Raw genomic sequence first — 13,189 nt, 5'->3', positions numbered from 1 at the left:
AAAGCTTAGTAGTGCACAGAAAAAAAAATACGAGTAGTTGCAAAAAATGGTATAAAGTGCTTTCTTTTTAAATATTACACCGTAGTGTATATATTGAAAGAAACACTACATTATACTTTTTCGTAGTTCTTCACATGAAAATCATTGAGGGTGAAAAAAGTTCTCCAAGTGGCCAAAATTAATTTTGATCAGTTAAAGATTTACAGCTATGGAATTTTAATGGTGAGGAGAACTAAGAGGTGATAGCTGATATATTAATACCCTGTAGAAAGCTGTCAGCTGTTCATGTGGTGATATTATTGTGACTTTATATACCCTTTCTTCAGTGGGGTTTAATTTTGAATTCCAAAAATGTGAGATGTAATTGGCCAGATAATTAAATGGAATGTTTTGAGGGTCTTAGTACTAAATGTTGTTGTTTTTGTGTCTTGCAGGATTTTTGGCACATGGAGGAAGGCGATCATCACTTAGAAATTTAACTCAATTTCACATTTCAAGGTAGGAGGTCCCCCACTTCCCCCTTCTTATTTATTAAATCAGTGAGACTGTTCCTTCAAGTAAAATGGAAATCCTGTATTTTTTTCATGTTCATGTCTGTACTATTCTTTTATTAATCAAGAGGTGTAATACAGTAGTTGATACATTCTTCCTTTATCAGTGTTATAGTTCTTCTGACCTGATGGATTTGGAAAAGTGGCATGAAACAATCTTCCTTATTAATGTTTGAGTTTTATTTGTGTTATTTCTTAGAGATAAGTGACATAAAATTTGAGTTAAATAAAAATATAATCATGCAGAGTTCTAAACTCTTCCTCTGGTTTTAAATATCAACATGCTTGTTTTTAGTTACTGATTAATATAATGTAAGATTAATTTTACGATAAAAGTTGCACAGAAGTGGTATAATACTTTACTATCTATACTAAAAGCTTCATCCAGTTTGTGCTGCCTCCATAGCAGCAGGCAGCCCAGACACATCTCCCTGTTGCAGAGCTTTTCTGAGAAAAATTCCAAACCTTATTACAGAATACTAGACTAATAGCTTGGTTTAAAAATTCGTTAATTCCCAGCCGTGTCTCCGGGCTGCATTTGATGTTTTGGAGAGAGTTTCCTCTCAGTTCTGCTTTCTTTTCTGAGGTGTTTTCAGTGACTGATCCCCCTGAAGGCTTCAGAGAGACATAGGATGAGAAAAGTCAAGAGGCAAAATGGAAGATCTGGGTTCAGTGGGGATCTCAGCTGACTGTGTATGGGGGAAAAGGACTCTTTCACAACCCAGTCCGGGTGGGATTACATCAACCCACCCTTCCCAGGGTAGGAAAAAAGCCTGTCAGGATGGAGAGACCATCTGGACAGTGCAAGAAGAAGGTTTGGCAGTATGTAAGGGGCCTTCAGATATAGCTCCTTTCCCCTGTTGCCACCTCTATAAAAGGCCTGCTCACCCCCGCCCCCGCCCCAGATCCGTTCTTGTATCCTGGGCTGAGACCAAAGTATAGCACGATCAAAAGGAACCCTGACAATGTTATTGGTCCATTAGAAGGTGGAAATGGTAGAATCATGAATAATAATTCAGAAGAGGAAGAAGCGTTTAATAAATATTTGTGTTCAGTATTTATGACAAAGCCAGATGATGTATTCAAATCATGTGGTGGTGGTGATGATGATGATGATGAAATATTCCCCACTTTTCAAACAGTGACATATATTAGATAGCAGCTATTAAATCAGAAGGTCTGGATAATTTGCATTCAAAAGTTTTAAAAGATCTGGTCAAACTGCTCTCTGGATTGTTAATGTTGATTTTTAATACCTCTGAGTAAGTTCCAGAGTACTGGAAGAAAGTTAATGTCGTGCCAGTATTTGAAAAGGGTAAATGGGATGATCCAAATACTTATAGGCCTATTCAACCTGACATTGATCCTGGGCAAAATAATGGAACAGCTGATACAGGACTCAATTAATAAAGAATTAAAGGAGGGTGATATAATTAATACTGTTCAACATGGGTTTTGGAAAATAGGTCTTGTCAAAATAACTTGGTATCATTTGGATGAGACTATGGGTTTGGATGAGAAGGTAAGAGTGTTAGTGTAATATACTTAGAATTCTGCAAGGCAGTTAACTTAGTACCACATGACATTTTCATTAAATATCTAGTATCAAAATCAACTTGGCACATATTAAGTGGTTTAAAAATGTCTAACTAATAAGTCTCAAAATGTAATTAATTGAGAATCCTAATTGAGTGGATGTGTTTCTCATGGTGCCTCACAAGGATCTGTTCCTTATGCTATTTAATATTTTTATCCATGACCTGGAAGAAAACATAAAATCATTATTGCTGAAGTTTGCAGGTGACACAAATATTGGGGAAGTGGTAAATAATGAAGCGTACAGGTAATTGATAGAGTAATCTGGATTGCTTAGTGAACTGGGCATCGTCCAACAATATTTCAGTATGGTCAAATGTACATGTATAAATCTAGGAACAAAGAATGTAGGGTATGTTTACAGGATGAGAGACTATCCTGGGAAGCAGAGAGTCTGAAAAAGACTTGGACTTTCTGGTGAATAATCTGCTGAACATGAATTCCCAAAGCAATGCTGTAGCTAAATAGGCTAATGCTATCCTCAGGTGTTTAAATGGGAGAATATTCAGTAGGAGGAGAGAGGTTGTATTTGGCACTGGTACGACCACTACTGGAATACTGTGTCCAGTTCTGGTGTCCCTACTTCATAGAGGATGTTGATAAATTGGAGAGTTTCAGAGAAAAGGTTTGGGAAATGTGCCTTATAGTGGTAGATTCAAGGAGCTCAATCTTTTAAGCTTATTAGAGAAGAAGATTAAGTGGTGGCTTGGTCTTTAAGTACCTACGTGGGGAACAGAAATTACATAATATTATTAATTATTTGAATTATGGTACCACTTAGGAGCCCTAGTCATGGACTGGGACCACATTGTCATAGGCACTGTACAAACACAAAACAAGATGATGGTTCCTTCCCTGCCCTAACAAACTTACAGTAACAAGATGGCTGAAAGTTGAAGCTAGACAAATTCACGTTAGAAAGAAGACACAGATTTTAAACACTGAGGGTAATTAATTATTGGAACAACTTACTAAGAGGTATGGGAAATTCTTCATCATTAGAAAACTTTATGCTTTTCTAAAATATGTTCTCTATTTCAATCTTTGCGGTTGGACTTGGAGCAGGAATTAATTCAGAAAAGTCCTATACAGAAGGATAGACTAGATGATCACAGTGGTCCTTCTGTCCTTAAAATGTATAACTCCTGTGCATCTCTGCGGAAACAGACCCATCTGTCCCATGTGGATACGATGCAATAGAGAAGGTTATAGCTTCTGGGCAGCCTGTTGGGACAGTCTGTACCCCTGTGCTCACCCCTTGTACAAAATCTATCAATCTTGTAAAAAGTGCAGTGTGAGGTATCATTTGAAAACTCATAATTTGCTAAGCATTATTGTCCTGGTAAAATATATGTGGCAACATTGTATGTAAAGTTAAGATTCTACTGTATGATATTACTAAGACATGTTCCAAATCTGGAGAGTGCTCACAAATGACAAAAGGCTAGCTGACGCCTCAGTCAGATGTCAACAAAATCAAATGGACCATTATCCAGTAAGTGACTGTTCTTTGGCAGGAAGGAAGATGTGGGTGAAAAATCTACATCTTGACAAAGAAACAGCTTGGGGTTCCCATCCACACAGACTTTGAATTCTGATCCTCAGCTGGAGATGATTTTCAAAGAAGGGAAAGAACTATAAGAAGGGAGAGCAGATGCCACAAATTATCTCTCCCTTTCTCTCTACTTCTGGCATCGATGACACTTGAAGAACAAAGGAAGCAGCACTGGACTGGGGGAGGGCCCCACGGCATCCCGGGTTTGGTGGGACTGCAGCTGGGGCCAGATGCCCCAGCCTTGTGGCGTCCCGGGCTTGGTGGGGCTGCCCTGCAGTGTCCTGGGGTTGGCAGGGTCCACTTTCCCCAGCCCTGCGGTATCCCGGGCTTGGCGGGGCCCGCACGCCTTAGCCTTGTGGCTTTCACCGGAGGCTGCATCTGGGGCTGCGTGCCCCCCTTGCGGCTTCCCAGGACCATGTCCTTCCCCTTCCCAGGGCTGTGCACCCTTGTCTCACAGTTGGGCCTGCTCTGCAGCCAGGGCTGTGTCCCCCTTGTGACTGCGACCCCCACAACAGCCGCTGGAGTTGGGGCTGTGTCCCCACCCCCCATGTAATGGACAAGTAATGGGCTCCTTGGTTTTTTGTTTATTGCCAGTGACCTGTTTGTGACTTTTACTACAAATAACCGTGAAAAAATCTTAGCCTTATTCATGTTTACCAATTGCTGGTGCATGCAGTTTTCCCTGTCATATCTGGAATTAAACATACCCCACAAGTCCATCCCATCCTTCAATCAGCATCATGTCCCTACTTAAAATAATCTAGGAAATTAACATACAGAAGTTTTCATTGTGAAGCAGAGTCACTACAAACAGAACATACCTGTCTTAAACCCAGAAAAATAAGGGAATTAAATATGCTCTAAGGGGATCAGTCTTCCATCAACCCCTTTACCAAACTTTTCTCAGCACAAAATACTATTATACCAAAAGTCCACAAATAGTAATGTTAGTAGAAGGTAGTTTGGTAAAGGGCTATGTGGAGAAGAGAAGGTTCTTCGAGTAGATTTAAGGTTGAAGTGCATGATCTGTGGTGCATAGTAACTGTGTTAATGGTAAGGTATATGTCTGTGGGTAAGGAGAAAAGGTTGCTTAACTTGTCATTTGCTTCCTCTTGTGAGCTTGGGTCAGGTATGTTATATTTCTAGCAACCCTAATTGCTTCACAAAGAAGTTTGTGTATCTGAAGTAGGTTGTGTTAAGGGGAGAGTATTTTAATGCAGGCTACATTGATATTAATATGAGATTTTTAGGAAAAAACATTTAACCATTCCACAGTGCAATGTGTAGTATGTGTCTAAATGTGAATGTACAGTTCATTTCTATGGAATAGTTTTTCTTCATATGTAATTGGATAAATTGCAATTTAATAATTTATCAGTTAGGGAGACTATATCCAAGTGGATGTATCCCTGGCTTGGAGTGCTGGCCTCATTCCAGTACCAACACCTGCTATTTTTCATGCATACGTTGTTGTCAATTGAACACTTTAACAGACCAATTGCTGTCCAAGTTATGATGTCATACTTTTTTTTTTACAGAAGTTAAGTGGTGAAAGAAACTGCATACCCTTTGCCCATTCATGCCGTAGGGAGATAAATGTGGAATAAATAAGCAGATTCATTGGTATGCTAAGGTAAATGGACTTTAATTCTTGGGCTGAGAGAAGCAAAACGTATTGTGAAGGCACAGGACATTCTTCCAGAAAGTGTTAGAGAGTCTGACAGTATTAGGAATTTAAAATCCTTTACTAGCTAGTATGCTCCATTGTTGACCCAAACAGCAACTATTGACCTTCTCACCAAAACAGTGCTATAGAATGAAACATGATATTTCTTATTTTCATGTTTTTAGCTATTATTTAGGACAATGAAATATAGTGAGCCTATATTTAAACTGTCAGAAGACAAATGGATGAAATTGATGACATTACATATTTCTGGCTTTTCTTACTTCTTATTTTTATCATTGATTCTAACAAAGGGAAAATACTTGATGCTCTATGTGGAGATCAAAAGTGCCCCTTATAAATTCACCAAGTCACTAATCTGGAAATGGAAACCAGGTTGTGCAGAACAGTAAACCCTTGTTTAAAATTAAATACTCTTAATTTCTAGATCAATATATTTTCTCTCATTTAAAAAATGATTAGAGCTCTGATTTTTGACCCTCTTCTAGTCCATGATTACCTTCTCCCATCGCTGCCTCTGCTCTAGTACAGCATCTTAACATTAGTTTACAGTGTATTTTTTGCTAATGTAAGCCCCAACATCTCGGTAACAAATAATTTAAATGACTGGAGAGGAAAACTCTTTTCAGAATGACACTTTCATACTAAGTAACATAAAGGCCATATAGGAGTTTATACTCAGCAGCAGGTAAACTTGTGTGAGTGTGGTGGTAGAGATGGATGTGTGTTTGGGAATATGTGTGACCATTAAGTTTCAGTATAAAGGAAAAGCAGCTTTCTACTTATCAATCCAAATTGGTGGATGTGATATGGTGAATATGCTTCTGTCACTTCAGTGGGTATTTCCTAATCTCTATTCTGCTGCACACACGCATGGCTATACCACAGTCTTTGGAATGTAATGAATCATAGAATCATAGAATATCAAGGTTGGAATGGACCTCAAGAGGTCATCTAGTCCAACCCCCTGCTCAGAGCAGGACCAATTCCCAACTAAATCATCCTAGCCAGAGCTTTGTCAAGCCTGACCTTAAAAACCTCTAAGGAAGGAGATTCTACCACCTCTCTAGGTAACCAATTCCAGTGCTTCACCACGCTCTGAGTGAAAAAGTTTTTCCTAATATCCAACCTAGACCTCCCCCACTGTAATGTGAGACCATTACTCCTTATTCTGTCATCGGGTACCACCGAGAGCAGTCTAGATCCATCCTCTTTGGAACCCCCTTTCAGGTAGTTGAAAGCAGCTATCAAATCCCCCCTCATCCTTCTCTTCTGCAGACTAAACAATCCCAGTTCCCTCAGCCTCTCCTAATAAGTCATGTGTTCCAGCCCCCTAATCATTTTTGTTGTCCTCCTCTGGACTCTTTCCAATTTTTCCCCATCCTTCGTGCAGCGTGGGGCCCAAAACTGGACACAGTACTCCAGATGAGGCCTCACCAATGTTGAATAGAGGAGAGTGATCACATCCCTCGATCTGCTGGCAATGTCCCTACTTATACAGCCCAAAATGCCATTAGCCTTCTTGGCAACAAGGGCACACCGTTGACTCATATCAAGCTTCTTGTCCACTGTAACCCCTAGGTCCTTTTCTGCAGAACTGCTTCCTAGCCATTCGGTCTCTAGTCTGTAACAGTGCATGGGATTCTTCTGTCCTAAGTGCAGGACTCTGCACTTGTCCTTGTTGAACCTCATCAGGTTTCTTTTGGCCCAGTCCTCTAATTTGTCTAGGACCCTCTGTATCCTATCCCTACCCTCCAGCGTATCTACCACTCCTCCAAGTTTAGTGTCATCTGCAAACTTGCTGAGAGTGCAGTCCAGCCATCCTCCAGATCATTAATGAAGATATTGAACAAAACCGGCCCCAGGACCAACCCTTGGGTCACCCCACTTGAAACCGGCTGCCAACTAGACATGGAGCCGTTGATCACTACCCGTTGAGCCTGACTATCTAGCCAGCTTTCTATCCACCTCATAGTCCAATCATCCAGCCCATACTTCTTTAACTTGCTGGCAAGAATACTGTGGGAGACCGTGTCAAAAGCTTTGCTAAAGTCAAGGAATAACACATCCACTGCTTTCTCCTCATCCACAGAGCCAGTTATCTCCTCATAGAAGGCAATTAGGTTAGTCAGGCATGACTTGCCCTTGGTGAATCCATGCTGACTGTTCCTGGTCACTTTCCTCTAAGTGCTTCAGAATTGATTCCTTGAGGACCTGCTCCATGATTTTTCCGGGGACTGAGGTGAGGCTGACTGGCCTGTAGTTCCCCGGATCCTCCTTCCTTTTTTTAAAGATGGGCACTACATTAGCCTTTTTCCAGTCATCCGGGACCTCCCCCATTCACCATGAGTTTTCAGAGATAATGGCCAATGGCTCTGCAATCACATCCGCCAACTCCTTTAGCACCCTCGGATGCAGCGCATCTGGCCCCATGGACTTATGCTCGTCAAGCACTGAGTACATTAGCTTTTTCCACATCCTCTGTCACTAGGTTGCCTCCCTCATTCAGTAAGGGGCCCACACTTTCCTTGACTTCCTTCTTGTTGCTAACATACCTGAAGAAACCCTTCTTGTTACTCTTAACATCTCTTGCTAGCTGCCACTCCAAGTGTGATTTGGCCTTCCTGATTTCAGTCTTGCATGCCTGAGCAATATTTTTATACTCCTCTCTGGTCATTTGTCCAAGCTTCCACTTCTTGTAAGCTTCTTTTTTATGTTTAAGATCAGCAAGGATTACACTGTTAAGCCAAGCTGGTCGCCTGCCATATTTGCTATTCTTCCTACACATCGGGATGTTTTTTTCCTGCAACCTCAGTAAGGATTCTTTAAAATACAGCCAGCTCTCCTGGACTCCCTTCCCCCTCATGTTATTTTCCCGGGGGATCCTGCCCATCAGCTCCCTGAGGGAGTCAGAGTCTGCTTTTCTGAAGTCCAGGGTCTGTATTCTGCTGCTCTCCTTTCTTCCTTGTGTCAAGATCCTGAACTTAACCATCTCATGGTCACTGCCTCCCAGGTTCTCATCCACTTTTGCTTCACCTACTAACTCTTCTCTGTTTGTGAGCAGCAGGTCAAGAAGAGCCCTGCCCCTAGTTGGTTCCTCCAGCACTTGGACCAGGAAATTGTCCCCTACACTTTCCAAAAACTTCCTGGATGAAGTAGAAGCCGTTCTGTTTTTCTGGAGACTTTGTGTGTGATTGTTGTTAAGGGAGTTTTTTTGCCTTCAATATGATGTCCACCTTGCCTATACTCACCAGCCAGTAGCCTGCCTGCATTATTGGAGTTCAGTACATTCGCTCATCAAGAAGTTGTATACACCATAGAAGAGTCTCGACCAAAGACTTGTGAATCCGACTCATACCATTCCTGGCTTGTGAAAGAGAGTCGTGAGTGACTGGTGCCATGCATGATGAAACAGCCAACGTTCATTCAGGGAAGGAATCTTCCCTTCACTTTTCCGACATGCAATAGTCCGCCCAGTGCTTAAGAAACCCATTCCGAATATATCCGTCTAGCCAACTACTGTCCAGTTCCTAGGAAGCTCATAGAGAAGCTAGCCAAGACCAACTTCATATAATTGAAGTTTATATTCTACACCTGACACAATCTGGATTTAGGCCAGGACTTGGAACTGAACCTGCTTTAGTAGCAATGATGGAAGATCTCCTGCTGTCACTGGATAGAGGCGAACGTCCATGTTAATCACCCTAGATCACTCTGCAGCATTCAACACCTATTGATCACAAAATATTGCTGTCTTGCTTAAGAGATTTAGCAGGGATCCAGGGTTATGTGCTATAATGGTTTGAGTGCTTCCTGAGGGACACAACCAACAAGTCATTTTGGGAAACTGTTCCTCCATTACTAGGCCCCTTGTGGAGTCCCACAAGGATCATTTCTCTCTCTCTGGTCCTGTTGAATATCTACATGTGGTCATAGCTGGACTGGTCAGGGACTTCAGATGACAGGGACTCCTGTGCCAGCAATATGCGGATGACAGGATAGTTCTACCTGTCATTCACTACATATGACTATACCACTGCCACCAAGGTGGCCTAGTTCTTGGACAAGATCAACTCATAGAAGAACAACATCTGATGGAAGATGAACCCAAGCAAGACTGATTATATGAGGGGAGGGGCACCAGAAAGGATTCTGAAGAGTTTGAAGTCATATTTCAGTCTCATTTGATTGAAGGTATGGTCCCACAATTGTTAGTTCAGTTTGCAGCTTAATTAACTTTCATCTGTGCCCTAATCTCTCCCCAAAGCAGGTTCCAAGTATTCAGCAGCATTCACTGTATCAGGCAAAATAGAGGGTTTACATCATATTGAAGTAGCTGCAGCGCACACCTCCTTACTAAACATCTTAAAGGCACCTTATCTATTTTGAACATTAGGAGAGACAAGGTGTGAACTTTGTGGAATTCCACAACAGTGCCCTTAGTGAAGAAAGCAACTGCTCCACACCACCCTCTAGGAGCACTATGCAAGGAGAGAACAGAGCTACCCATGAGAACTGTAGGTATCAGTGAGTAATTATAAGATCCAGGAAACTCTTAGATTAGTATAGAGAAATGAAGGAGGTGTCTCAAGAAATTTTTTGATGGCCTCAGAGTACGGCCACCAACTCTTGCTAGTGGCTGCTCTGACAATTTTTCCTAAAACATTCAATTCACTTTAGGAAAAACAAATACATATATACATATACATGTCCAAGTCAATGTAATTTATTTATGTAGGTTTTTATTGCAGGCTCGAAAATAAAAATAATGTGCAGTTGTCTCTATTCTTTAATGGAGCTAAACAGAAAAGAAACAAATAATGTGCTTTGCATGTTCATGTCTTTTTTGTTATTGTTTCTTTGGGGGTTTTTTTGTTGCTTTTTTGAAACACTTGCTAGCTAGTAAGCTTCTGTGAAAAGTGATATTTGCATATTTGTTAACACTGCTTTGCGCCCCCTAATTACCACCAAGGAGGCTGTGGCTGCATGAAAAGCCCCTAGTGGCCACATGTGGCCATGGTGGCTGCATTTGAGAAACTCTTGTTAAAGCATAGACCATTCTTGTTAGCCCAGAGCCCAACCAACCTGTAGTGAACCCTGTTGTTCTGACTCTGTGTCCCTCTCAGTCTGTCCTCCTTGATCACTTGCCAGGTGAGAGCTCCAGACTCCTTCCAGCAGCCAACTCCAATCCCCCCCATCTTACAGCTTCCCAGTTCTTTGTTCTCGAGATGGGGTCTTTGCTCAACTTCCCTGCTGATAGGTGGGGAAATCCATCTCCCTCTGAGTTGTTGGTTATTAGTATTGTTGGTGATTGTATTTTCCATTGTCTTTTCAGATTTTCTATTGATATGCGTTGACCTTGATCATTCCTTTTTAATGACTCATTCAGTCTCAGACAGCTAGGCATCATTCATACCTGGATATCTTAGCCTGCCTTGAGAGCAAACAAGTCTCTCTCCTCCTCCTCCCCCACCCAGTAACAATGCAACACAGAGGGGAAACTGAGACCCGTGTAAGGGGCCACAAAACTATTAAAGAAAATTACCACTCTGTTGCAGTGTTGAAGAAGCCCACGACTTGTACAGTACTCACGAGGAAGTAGATATAAGGATGCATCTGCATCCTGTATGTGCCAGTATGATATCAAAGGAACCATAGTAATTAGGTCACCTGGTACAGATGATATGGTCCTTGCTATTCGCTCCTGGCCAGAAATGGAGCACATAATGTGGATTGAAACAGGAAGTATTGCCAACTTAACTGACAAACATCGCTTCATACATGGGAGTGCAGTTTGTGCCACATTCACACCTGACTTCTGCAACATGCTTTCTGCTGTATGTGCTTTAACAGGATGTGACTCTGTCATCTCTAACTGGTATTGGGGAAATAAAAATTGCTGTTTAATGCCGCAGAACACTTACTGCTTACGTGATCATGACAAACTGGGAGAGTGTGATGGACAAACTGCAATTTTTGTAGCAAGGAAGTTGGTAGCAGTGCTGTATGATCAGAATGAGAAAGAAAAGGAGACCCACAGAGCTCTGAACTGCTTGCACCACAATCTAACCATCCAAACGGACAAGCCACTGCCCAACTGCAATCTTGTGAGGACAGTTTTGAAAAACATTATCAGAAGAGCATCTTGGCAAGGAAAGATTTGGATGTCTTCACGCATAGGTAAACCTGTTGGATCACCATTGCAGCATGGATTGAAAAATGTGGATGATGAACTACTTTCTGTATTCTTCAAGGGCCAAATGGCATCTGAGCCTCTACAAGATCATATTTGTGCTTGTACCAGTAGAGGTCACTGCACAATCAACTATTATATAGTCAAAACCATGTCTCTTGCACAAAGTGTGTACATGCCAAGACAATGAAGACTCTGGTAACCCACACACTCTAGACGGAGATCATAATGATTAACAAGATGATGATGATGTTGATTAGAAAGATCACCATTATTGTTACATTTCAGTGGTACCTGTATAAATGTATTACTAGATTTTGTTTTACCCTTTAGATTGTTGATATTGTGCTTTTGAGGTCACAAAGAAATCCAATATTAGGTCTTGAAATAATACAGAGTCATTAGACTATATGAATGCAGCTATTTCAAGGTGGTCATTGTAATGTGTTGATGGTGTCATTGTTTCTCCCCATTTCTAATGGCACCACTTGACAGCTCCATATCATATCTAATTTTAAAATAGACATAATAAACTTTCAAATGGTGTGTGTGTGTGAAGAGGGTATATTAAGTCTACCACATTGGTGCTGTCGGCTATAAGGCTTGAGTTTCTGTAGAAGGGCAGCCATGGAGGTAACTGTGGGCTATACTGAACTTTAAAAGTAAGTATTTGAGAAAGTGGTCATTTAAAAAGTAAACAGGAATGTCAGGAAATCTGTATGTCAGAGTAGTGAACATCTGGAAGAAAGCCAGTGGCACAAAATATAAAAGATTTTAAGAGACAACTTCATTTTTTTTGGAAAAAGAGAGGCGATTTAAGGCTGCAGAGATAAAGCAAAGAGAAAAGCTGAAAAAAATTAAAAGCGATAAGCTTTGGTGGACCATTTGGCCTTTTGTTGTGATCAAGCTGTGTGTCATGTTTTAAAAAATATGTATATGGTGGCATTGGGTAGGGCTTATCATAGGATATCTCATGAACATTTCAGTTTAGGATGTAGTACTCCAAAGTAAGATGAGGCTTACACACTGAATGAGATTGCTGATAAGAAGAGGTATCTTGAAGGCAACATAAATTGTTTGTTCAAATACTGAAATGTGTCACACTACATATTTAGAGTTGGAGCCTGTAGGTTGAGAGGTGGTTGGAGGGAAGGGAAGGGGAAGGAAGGACTAAGACAAGTTGGCTATCCTTTGGTTTCAGGAAGTCAGCATTTTCCATCTTTTCCTTCAGTTGCTCACCCCAAGAGCTATGTTTTATTCTCAGAGAAGGATTACTTTGTCACTTCATTTTGTTAAAGCTAAAAATATTTTCTTAACACTTATGTGTCTAGAATGGATCATTCTAAGAGCAGTTAACAACAGTTATGCAGCATTAAGCAAAATTTATTGAATAGGGATGTTCAGCCAGTGTAATAACCACTGATCTGGCTGATCATCTTCATGAGTACTTTTGTACTGTCTTTTACCTGGTAGATTTTATTTCTCCAGAAATTAGATTTAAAATAAATGTTTTAAATACAGAAAGCTACATGGTGTGTTAAGCCTCCCTCCCCCTTTATATCAGTGTATTTACGTAATTTGATAAAGTACTTAAATTTCATAATGTG

General features: G+C 40.9%; 1 protein-coding gene across 8 annotated transcripts in view; it reads left to right on the top strand.

The window, feature by feature from the left end:
• Nucleotides 1-13,189, top strand: part of TANC2 (tetratricopeptide repeat, ankyrin repeat and coiled-coil containing 2) — a 617,479-nt gene that overhangs the window by 99,484 nt on the left and 504,806 nt on the right. For all 8 annotated transcript variants that reach the window (XM_030541301.1, XM_030541300.1, XM_030541298.1 and 5 more), the window contains exon 2: nt 435-498. The gene's annotated coding sequence lies outside the window, so the exon portion shown is untranslated. The remainder of the gene's footprint in view (nt 1-434; nt 499-13,189) is intronic.

This window comes from Gopherus evgoodei, chromosome 23 (genome assembly GCF_007399415.2).
Source record: "Gopherus evgoodei ecotype Sinaloan lineage chromosome 23, rGopEvg1_v1.p, whole genome shotgun sequence".
Lineage (NCBI taxonomy): Eukaryota > Metazoa > Chordata > Testudines > Testudinidae > Gopherus > Gopherus evgoodei.
The sequence above is the reverse complement of the archived record's forward strand: the minus strand, read 5'-3'. Positions and strand labels throughout refer to the sequence as shown.